The following is a 12,056-nucleotide window of genomic DNA, read 5'->3' on the forward strand; positions in this document are numbered from 1 at the left end:
ATATATATAGTCGTTATCAGAAATTGAAATGCGCCCTCGTCTAGATTTTCTATAAGAGACTTTTCTGTCCAATCTGTCACTTAATGCGCCTTTAAAACTTAAAAATATAAAACTTAGATATTATGCACTGTAAACTGAGGATTAAACAACAATCGTTTTCCACTACTACATGGTGCTAACGGAGTTTTTTTTTTACAACTGCTAAGAGCATTTCTTACTTTAATTTTTACAAAGTGTGCTTTGACATCCAAAGTCAGATTTTGAATAACCTTTTTTAACTTTGCAAACACTTTCAATAACAATCTCTAGCTCTGATATATTTTTTGCAAATAAGTGTTTTTTTTTAAAGTATATTTAGCATAAAATGCTCATTCTTTGTTCTGAATAATTCAAAAGTAAATGCTCAATAAACCATACTGAATAACTGTAAATTAAAAAAATAATGCCTAACAATAATTAATTATGTTCAATAAACATCAAGTTAAAAATGTTTACTGTCAATAATCATCAAGTTAAAAATATTAAAAGTTAAAAATAGTCTACTATTGTACAATTTAAAAAAAATTAGATTTAGCATCATTTTGACGTAAAGTTGTATCAACAATGTAATATAACCCCTTAAGTTTTTTTTTTTGCATTAAAAGAATTGTAATATGGTGCAATAGAAAATCTTGATGACTCATAAGTTTTTTTTATTAACAATATCCTCTTAGTTTCTAAAGACCATTAAAATTACAATGTGATATTCTTTCTAAAATGGATAAAATACGTCACGGGCACTTTTACGCTCCGAGATAAATGTATTTAAAGTAGGCCCCAAATTCAAAAACGTGTGATTTCAGCTTATGATTTTTAGACAAAGGAAGGGTTGTCCTCAGGTTTTTTGATTATTTTTTTTAAGTTCTATCTATACTTCCATAATATGAAAAGAAACTTAGGGTGCAGTGGTCTCATTGCTTTTAATCTTAGTTAAAAAACCATAAAACCCTAAAAGTGACTTTCCTAGTATTAAAAAGGCAAAAGTTTGACCGACCATAACTTACAAACTTGAAATAATTAGAAAAAAAAAATTTACAGGCATCTTTTTTATATTACAAACAACAAAATATGTTAAATTGAGAATGATAGAAAGATATCACTTTTGAACATTGGCTGGTTTTCTCAGAAAATGGCTCTTAAGAAATTGTTCGTATGGATTATTTACCTCTTCTGATTGCATTATAAGATCCCAATCAACATTATATTTTAAAAGGTGTTGAAATATTTGTAAGGAGTATTCATTGATCTGCCTGTTATTATAAATTTAGGAGAAATATTATTTACTATTATATTGTTAGTTATTAAAAAAGTAGGAAAATGATCTAATAAAACTGTTTTGATTATACCTGCGAAAATATAGTTGTTATAAAAATTGTTGGTGATTATATTATCAAGGAAAGTAGAGGGATTCTTAGTTATTCTGGTTGGCTTATTTATTGTTGGAATAACATTATGTTGAAGAAGTTTATCAATAAAATGCTTACTTTTATTTAAAGCTAGTCTTAACAAGTCCAAATTGATATTGCCGACAACGTAAACATGTTTCCGTTCTTTGTTGATTTTAGTTTAAAATGTGTTTAAGTGAGTTTTAAATTTTTTTAAGCATCCAGATGGTTTTCTAAAAATAGCTTTAACGATTATGTTTTTTGTGGTTTTATTAAAAAGTTCGATGCTCAATGACGCGCAATCTGTTTCATTAACGCATAGATCATGACGAGGGAAAAAATTAATTGAATCATGGACAAAAATAATCACGCCTCCGCCATCATAACTATCACATGGTTGATGAACTGACGTGTAATTAATTGAATAAAACTGTGAACTTTGTTCATCGCATTTTTAGCACGTTTCTGTTAAACAAATAATGCTAAAATCACGTTTTATTTCATCCGTTAACATTTTTAAATTTTCAAAGTTTTTATTTAGACTTCAGATATTATTGTTTAAAATTGAAAATGCGTTTATAGTAATTTTAAGATATTGTGCAGATTGGCAAACTGAGTAGTATTTACTTTCAAAACTCAATTTGTCAAAAAAATCTGTTTCAGTGTCATTATCATTAATACTTTCATCAGAAAATTGAAATATAGAATTTTGCTCAATTTTTATTTATGGATATAAATAAAAAATAAAATTGCTTACCCAGCAAACATGTCAGCGTTGAATCAACGTTGAAAACCGGTCGCAGCGTAGAAAAAGCGTTGCAGTCACAAAAACAACGCGCTTTCAACGTTGAATCAATGTTTGTTTTTGTATACTAAATCGCGGTAAATTTAAACGTTGAATAAGCGTTGAAATTGTAACATAGTTTAAGCGTCTCAAAAAAAAACGTTTATTCAACGTGGAATCAACTTACGCAAAAAGACACTTTAATGACGATTTAAAATCTTCGCTTTATCAACGTTAAAAATAAACCGCTTTTTAAACGTCACAGTTTCAACGTTGAATAAGCGTATAAATTTCAACGTATATATTATCTTCTCAAAAAATCTCGTTTATTCAACGTTGAATAAAAGTACGCAAATAATCACTGTAAAAATGTCGCAAAGTTTAAGGTTTATCAACGTTAGACATTGGCTGCTTTTTCAACGTATATAAGCTATTTACGAAACAGCGTTTATTCACGTTACATATACCAACGTTGAAAATGTGGTAGTTGAAAAACATTGAAAAAGTGTTATTTTGCCAACGTTAATAAAACGTTGTTTTGACAACGTTGAGGAAGTGGCACATCGAAAATTATTGTCTCATTAACCAGCCATTACAATAATAATTTGCCGTAAAGTAAATGCAAGGAAAACTTAATAGAATGCATGCAGATGGTATAAAATATTTTTTAAATAAAGTTATGTTTTATAACTTCTTTTTATTGCGGCTAATTTAAAACTTTTAGATTTTGCACCAAATTGTATATAATATACATAAATCTCAGGGTATATTCGGTTTTTTCAGGTTATTTTTGTTGATGATTTATTTATTTTAAGTTGACCATTTTAATAAATTGCAAAGTTGTATTAAATATGTTATTTCTAAGTTAGAAATAGCATTTAAATTTAATAAGATTCAGATATTTAAAGTAATATCAAAATTAATAAAACATAATAAGTCAGACTAAATTTAGTCTGTTAACAGACTCAATTTTTTATTTATTTGAAAAACTTTAAACACCTTACCCTAATTATCAAGCAAATACTTCAGTATAAAATCTTCGACCAATAATGAAAGTATGCATTATTATGTTTTTTTTGTATAAAAACACGTTTGGATAAGAAACTTTATTTCCATTATTTTGAAAAACTTCTAATTTTAATAGGAAAAGTATTAAGTCCTAATTATAGAGTTGGTATTGTATATTTAATTCTAACATTTATTCTTTATCATATATTTTTATTTATTTTAATAATATGTATTTATGCATGTATATATAGGTAAATTTATGTATATATATAAAATAACTATATAATTTTTATATACGTATATATATATATATATATATATATATATATATATATATATAAATATATATATTTAAATCATACATTTTATTTATTTTAATAATATGTATTCATGCATGTACTTATGGGTAAATTTATGAATATATTTAAAGAAATGTAAACATTTGATATAGGTATATAAAAGGTATACTTTTTTAGTCCTAACAATAGAGTAAGTGTTGTATATTTAATTCTAACATTTATTCTTTATCATATACCTTTGATATATATTTTTATTTGTTTTAATAATATGGATTTATGCATATACTTATGAATATATACATATAAGAACTATATACATTTTATATACGTATATAGATATATAAACATATATATAAACACATATCTATATATATATATGTATATATATATATATATATATAAACATATAAACATATATATATATATATATATATATATATATATATATATATATATATATATATATATATATATATATATATATATATATATATATATATATATATATATATGTATATATATATACACACATATAAATGCATACAATATATATATGTGTGTATATATATATATATATATATATATATATATAAATATATTTGTTTATAAATGTATATATATATATATATATATATATATATATATATATATATATATATATATATATATATATGTTATAAACATATATATATATATATACATATATAAACATTTATATGTTTATATATGTATATATACATATATATTATATGTATATATATATAAATATATATATATATACGTTTATATATATATATATATATATATATATATATATATATATATACATATATATATATATATATATATATATATATATATATATATATACGTATATAAAATGTGTATATTTCTTATATATATATACGTTTATAAAATGTATATAAAATATATATATGTATAATATAAACATATATGTATATACAAATATATATATATATATATATATATATATATATATATATATATATATATATATAAATATATATAAATATATGTATATATATATATTTATATATGTATATATGTATGTAAATAAAACAAATGATGCCTTATTTTTAGATGATCTATTGCAATGACTTTACAATCTTCGGCTTTAGTTGTTTATTTTAAAAACAGATTTAACAGCAGAGGCAGTTGTTCCATGTTGTTGGGTAAAAGATGGCTGGTTAGTTTTGTCAACTGGTGTTCATGCAATGAAAGCTGCCCATAATAATTTTCCAATTAATTTTTCATGGAACAAGCTTAGAGTTAAAAGAATTAAAGTAACTGGAGGTCATTAAATTTTACAGTACTCATTGCTATTTTAGTTGTTTTATATGAATATTCAAACTATTATAGTTTTATATTAATGATGAAGTACTATATCAAATAAACTTATTTCTTATTTTTGTTTTGGGATTAGTAATATTTTGAATCTGTTTATTGTATTATGATTGCCTAGATATATATCGTAATCTGTTCAAACTGATTCTACATTTTAGTTTTTACATTTTTGTTTATATTTGTTTTACTAAATTATTACTAATTAATATCTATTATTAGATAAAGATGTAGGCAAAGGATTTAATTTTATGACTACAGAGGACTCCGAAAAAAAATGTAAGTAATTATGTTGGTGAATGATTGTGTTTCTCTTTGCATTTAACTTTTCTTTGTTTTTAATATGGTAAAGAATAAATAAAATTTAATATTAACTATTGGTCATTGCTGATTTTAATAATACTGTCTAAATTTTTTTGACTTGTGATAATTTGATTTTAGGTGTAAGTTTATTTAGTAAAGTTCTGGTAGGTCAAAGATAGAGGAATGATATGGTTTTAACTGGTTTCTATCTTATGAACGAAGTACATTATATGATTTAAATTGATGATATATAGTTACACCTATTGAAGTAAGTTTAATTTAGTTTATTTATGTATGGAATTGTGACTACTTTTAGTTCAAATATTTGACTTTCATAAAATTACATATATATATATATATATATATATATATATATATATATATATATATATATATATATATATATATATATATGTATATATATATATATATATATATATATATATATATTTATATATATATATATATATATTTATATATATATATATATATATATATATATATATATATATATATATATATATATATATATATATATATATATACACAGTGAAACACAAAATTAAGTAACGTTGTTGATAAATTCAAAACTCGAACAAACAAAAAAACAAAATTATTTACGTCGTAATCTACATAACTGCAAAAATTTTATGGTTTTTTTTTTAATTTGATTGTAAAGAAGAAAAAAAATATTTATAATTTTTTTTAACTCATTGTAAATGTAACTCTATTAAATGAAATAAACTATTTTACAATTTTTCTGTCCAAAGAAAATGTGACTAAAGTAAGAAATATCAAAATTTTTATTATAAAGTATAATGTTTTGTCAATAAATTTTATTACAAATGCAAGAATATCATGTCTGATTTTCATTTTATTAGTTTGTTGTGCCATCTTTTGCTTTTACGACTGCTTCTTAACCTCTTGGCATGTATTTTACAAGCTTTGATGTGAGGTCAGTATCAATTGAATTCCAAATTTCAATAAGAGCTTCTTAAAATTATTTTATATTTGTTCATTTTGAAGGAGGTCTTTTAGATTTTAAAATTGCCCATATATTTTCAACAGAGTTAGGGTCCGGTCTTTCTGGCGGCCATTTAATGATGTTAGCTTTACTTTTTTTTGAAGAACTGTTTTGCCACTTTGCATGTGTGTTTAAGGTCGTTGTCGTTTTTTAATGCCAAATAATTGACATTTATTTTCATCAGACCATAACACTAAGTTCCGAAATGCCTCACTTTTGTTAATATGCAGTTTTGCAAGTGCTAAGAGTTTTTTTTTGTTTATACGACTATTGAGGGGTTTACTTTTCTGAAGAAGGTTTATTTAAACACCTAAATTATCAAACCACTTAAATTAAGTTTTTTCTGTGCAGTTCGACAGGAAACATTAAAATAAGGATTTTTAACAATCTGTTTTGAGATTATTGTTGAATTTTTTTTTTTCTATCAGTGCAATAAGATATTGGTTTTTGTTGAAGTCTTAATGGGGCGACCAAGTCTTGTCTGATTTTCAGCAGAACCAGTTGTCTCATATTTTATACACATCTTCTAACACTATTTACTGATATTTGATATTTTCATCACATAGCTTGTAGGTTAGGCCCTTTTTTCGATCACAAGTGACCCAAAATCTGATGTCCAATGAATAATTTTGATGATAAACCATTATTATTATTAGTTTTACTTTTTCTAAAAATAAATTCCAAAAAATATAGTTCAAAATGCTTATTGTTTTAACTTTAACAAAATATTTTTGATATAAATCCTTTTTAGTGAATAGTTATAGACAAAACATATTTCATAATAAAAATGTAGATGTTTCTTACTAGGGTCACATTTATTTTAGACAGAAAAACTGTTAGTTAGCAAATTTCATTATATACAGTAAACTCCTGGTTAATCAAACCTCCAAGGGGTATAAGAATTTACTTCAAATAACTCAAAATTCGAATAACTGAAAATGATCTTTAAAGTGACCTACTTTAAATTACTTTCAAATTTTAATAAAAGTAGAAAGTAAAAAAAGATAAAGACCCTTGGAATGTGGTGTTTCTTAAGTTTAATCCTTGTTAAACAATAAATATTTTACAATTTATTGAAAAAATAGTCGATTTTTATTTTTTTTTGTTTCTTAAATGTATTTTTTTTTTGTCAAGGAGAGCAAAAAGTTGTTTTGAATAACCAAAATTTTTAATAACTGCAGGTTCGAATAACTGCATTTTTGCATAATGGCATTTGCATGAGTTTTTTAAAGAAAATTCACAGGAAATGAAAATTGCTTCAAATAAGCAGAAAATTCTAATAAGTGCCATTTCAAATAACCGGGAGTTTACTGTATATTTATATATATACAGTACACTGTATATAATTTTACTTTAATTTTACTTTGAGTTTACTGTATATATATATATATATATATATATATATATATATATATATATATATATATATATATATATATATATATATATATATATATATATATATATATATATATATATATATATATATATATATATACAAATATATATAGAGATATATATAGAAATATATATATATATATATTTGTATATATATATATATATATATATATATATGTATATATTTATGTATATATATATGTATATATATATATATATATACATATATAATTTATATATATATAATTTATATATAAGTTTTGTATATATATATAATTTATATATTTATATATATAATTTATATATACATATAATTTTTATATATATATATATTTATATAATTTATATATATATACAATTTATTTATCTATATATTTTATATATAAATATAAATTATATAAATAAATCGGTTATATGTATATATTTATATTTACTTTTTAAATTTAATAATAATCATACTAATTCAATAAAAAAAATTTTACATTTGCTTTCAGACTACTAATGGAACAAATTTTATTTTCTGATTTAGATTTCTCAATGATATCCTGGCCTATCGATGCGATATCCTGTAAATTGAATTTTTATATTTTGCATAAATATATGTACAAACACTCACACACACACACACACACACATAAATCTTAAAGAAAATATTTATATTTATATATATATATATCTATAAATTGTATATTTTAAGCTTTTTTATATTTATCATTGTATATTACTGTTTGTATTAAAAAACGATTTTGGAATTATTGCAAGAGCAGAGTTCAACCTACAATTTAGTTTTATTTGTCAAATCAATATATATTATAGCCACGTTTTATTACGTTAAATAATATTTTGCGATATTTTCTACAGCACATTTAAGCGTTGATTCAACGTTATATTTCAACCTTTACTCGACGTCTTTGCGTCACGTTAAATTGACGTTTTGCTAACAACGTTACAAATCCTTGCATAATAGACTGCTTTAACAGCGTTAATGCAACGCTTTTTAGGTAACGCTTTTTCAACGTTTAGTTGCGACATTTTTGTAACGTCATTTAGTAACGTTTTTTCAACGTTACGCAATAACGTTTAATCAACGTATATTAAACAACGTTACATATCTTTGCAAAATCGATTACTTTGTCAACGTTTCCGCAACATCTTTTGCGACCGGTTTTCAACGTTGATTCAACGCTGACATGTTTCCTGGGTATTTAGCTTTTAAATTAAACTCTCACACTATTAACTTATCGTACTCAATAACGGAATATTTTCCAGCGTTACGCTCAATCACCATCTTTTCACTAAACTTGCGTCTTATTTTGTTAGTTTCAAATGAAAAATCTTCATTAATAAAAATAGCTGTACCTTTCAGAATATTTTAGTTTTCCAAAAATTTTTGTTTGTTTTTATAGTTTTGCATTTTTTCGCTGAAACTCAATGATAAACTGAAACACCTCGGATTCCAATGGAAAAATCAAGGCCATGGACAAATTATAGCCACAATCCAATCAGCAAATGTAAGCGAAAGAATTATTCAATTTCAATCAATCTCCAGAGCTCTTATAAAATCTGGAATTCGTTTTTGTCAACCATTAACTATAGTGCATTTGTTCAAATCTCTGGCTATACCAAACTATACCATACGGATTAAAAATTTGTGATTATAACAATACCTTTCTTTTTAAATTAGACGCTGTTGCAAGATCAGCATTAAAATTTTTCTTTAGTATTTCAAAAACAGCAAAAACTATATGCGTTTCTACTTTAAAATTGATGACGTATCTACCATCCTCGTTCGATACAAATTGAATCAGTTTATCAGATTACTGAGCAATCCGACTTGATTTTCCTTAATTTTAACTCAAATCTCTGATATTAATAAGGATAACTGCTTTATCAACGAAGTAATGAAAATTTGCAAACGCCTGGAGCTAAGCTTCATTCAGTGTTTGATTAAGGGGGAAAAAATTATCAAACGTCGTCACGATGACGCAGAAGAAAAAATAGCGGAAAATTTAAACCTGTCCTTTGAATTCTGGAACTTCAACTTTGTATTTTTTCCCTGTAATTTTGGATAATAAAAGAATAAATAAATAAATTTGAGTATGATTGTTCTGGGTTTATTCTTTATTTTCTCTACGTTAAAGCGTCTTTTGATACGATGCGCTCTTTCAATAATTATGTTACTTGATTTTGACTGATCATTAAATATTTGTTGAACCTTTTTTTCAGTTTGATTCCATGTTTTTTTTTTTCATTTTCTCGTATGCCGTCAATTCCAATATTGTTGCTTCTATTCCTATCTTCAAGTTTTCTCATTTTTTCTTTTAGTGCTTCATTTAATTTGCTTGCTTCGTTCTGCATTGTTTTAACTGTACTGTTTGATTTAAATCTGTAGTAATTTCCGTATTCATAAACCTCTTAAGTTCTCTTGAGAAATCTTTATTAGAGACCTCTGTAAGTTTAAAAAATGTATTACAACTACAACTTTATTTGTGTAAATCGCAACTATTTATAGTATGAAATATCTAAGAAATTTATATTCAGTGGCGGGCGGTGACAATAACGGGTGATGCAGAAGTTATCGGACAAAATAAAAACGTCGATAACTTATTTATAAATAAAAAAACAAACTACTATTATATTTTTTTTAAATAAAGCATTTATCTTTTATTAAAAATAATTTTTTTTTTATATGAAAAAACTCCATCATCTGCAATTGATCTCAATTTTGCACTGACGCCTTTCATATGCAACTGTAAAAAGTTTAAATCAATTTCTTGTAGTTTTAGTTTAATGCGATCAATCAAAACTTGCTCTGTTGAAGCTTGCCAATCTCCCTCGTAAACCCTCTGTGCCAAATGTCCCCTAAAATGTTCAATTGGTCGTGCTTGAGGCGCATTTGGGGGATTGGATTCTTAATCAACGTAATGACATATTCGTCCATCCAATTTAGAGAATCTTTAGAATAATGAGAAATCTGGCCAAAATAAGTAGTTAAAGTCTCCATGATACTTGTGAATAAATGGAAGAAGTCGTTTTTCTAAACATTCATTAAGATAGATTGATGAATTGATCGCTAAAGCCTTGGAAGTGCGAAACAATGACTCGGACATACCACGGTCAGATATGGCTATCCACATTAATAATTTTTTTGGAAATTTCTCTTTTCCTATAAAACGAACACTTTCTGGGCTTGTCTTTTTGTTGTTTGTATAGTATCCAGAATTTGCAGGCATGTTGTCCTCTGCAAAACAAAAGTATTTTTCGTCATCGATGACTAGAAGCGATTTTGTGTTATAGAGTTGGTTAACTAGTTTTCTGCTTCTTTTCTTTGCCTTTATTTGTTGTTCTATAGTGTATTTTGGAGTCTTTTCACGTTTTCTATATTTAATATTCATTTTTTTTAACTGACGACCAATTGTCGATTGATTTACACCGAATTTAATACCTATTTTTCTCTGACTGACCCCTTTTCGATTGTTGACAAGTCTCGTTAATTCGGCTTTCTTTTCTCTAGTCCAGGATGTCGGACGACCAGGGTGCTTTCTATCAGAAAACGATTGAACAGTTTCAAGTTTTTTTAGGTTATCATATATTGTACTTCGAGTAAATCCTTCCTTTTCAAAATGATTTACGATTTTTTTTTTTATATATATTAGGTTTATTTACAAAAAACCTTTTTAGTCGCTTTCGAAAAGATTCTCGTTCAGCTGCATTTAACCTCATTTTAAATAATTGTGTTTCAAATAATAAAGTCTATATTTTATAGAACGTTTATGCCTACGCATAAAACGCTCAAATAACGAAATTAGGATTTGTCCGATAACTTCCGCATCACCCGTTACACTTTGGTAGGGCCAGGAAATATTAACCAAAAAATATCGCAACGACTTGCTGTCAGCGTAATTGATGCTTTGGTGTTTGTTAGGACGCTAGTGTTTTTTTTTGATTAGTTGAGAGAGTTAAGGGCTAACATACTTTCAAAATAAAGTGTTTAATGACATTGAATTTTTTAAACCTACGTAAAAACCAGCAAAAACTGACTAAAAACTGCCCTAATAGTTCAAAGTGTCTTAACTTTTTTTAAAGTAATAAAACACCGTTCAGCATTAGCTGTAAACACAGATGTGACCAAAACAATCTCTATCAACTTTGATACTTCAAAAAATGTTTTAACCAGGTTATTTTCATGCATAATTGGGATAGGGCATTAATTGTGCCGATATCACTAAAACAGCTTTTCAACAAAACGGGTAAATCCAACATCAACTTAACTTCACTTAGTATTGGTTAGTTATTTTAATATTTTATATATGATTCCGAGGGAAATCTTGTATATTAAAATTGAAATTTTTCGGATCCAAAATTGGTTTTCAGATCCCAATGACGAGAAACGTTTAGCCAATAAACTGTCAATTTTGTTCATGTTAATTTATTATATTAATGAACCTAAATTA

At 24.8% G+C, this 12,056-nt stretch overlaps 1 long non-coding RNA gene across 1 annotated transcript; it reads left to right on the forward strand.

The window, feature by feature from the left end:
• The first annotated feature begins 4,596 nt into the window (after nt 1-4,596).
• On the forward strand, nt 4,597-5,442 carry LOC136084150 (uncharacterized). The gene is made up of 3 exons (XR_010640362.1): nt 4,597-4,829; nt 5,100-5,156; nt 5,319-5,442. It is a non-coding gene; the product is annotated as an uncharacterized LOC136084150 (long non-coding RNA).
• Nucleotides 5,443-12,056: the final 6,614 nt, after the last annotated feature.

The sequence above is a fragment of the Hydra vulgaris genome, chromosome 08, assembly GCF_038396675.1.
Source record: "Hydra vulgaris chromosome 08, alternate assembly HydraT2T_AEP".
Classification (NCBI taxonomy): domain Eukaryota; kingdom Metazoa; phylum Cnidaria; class Hydrozoa; order Anthoathecata; family Hydridae; genus Hydra; species Hydra vulgaris.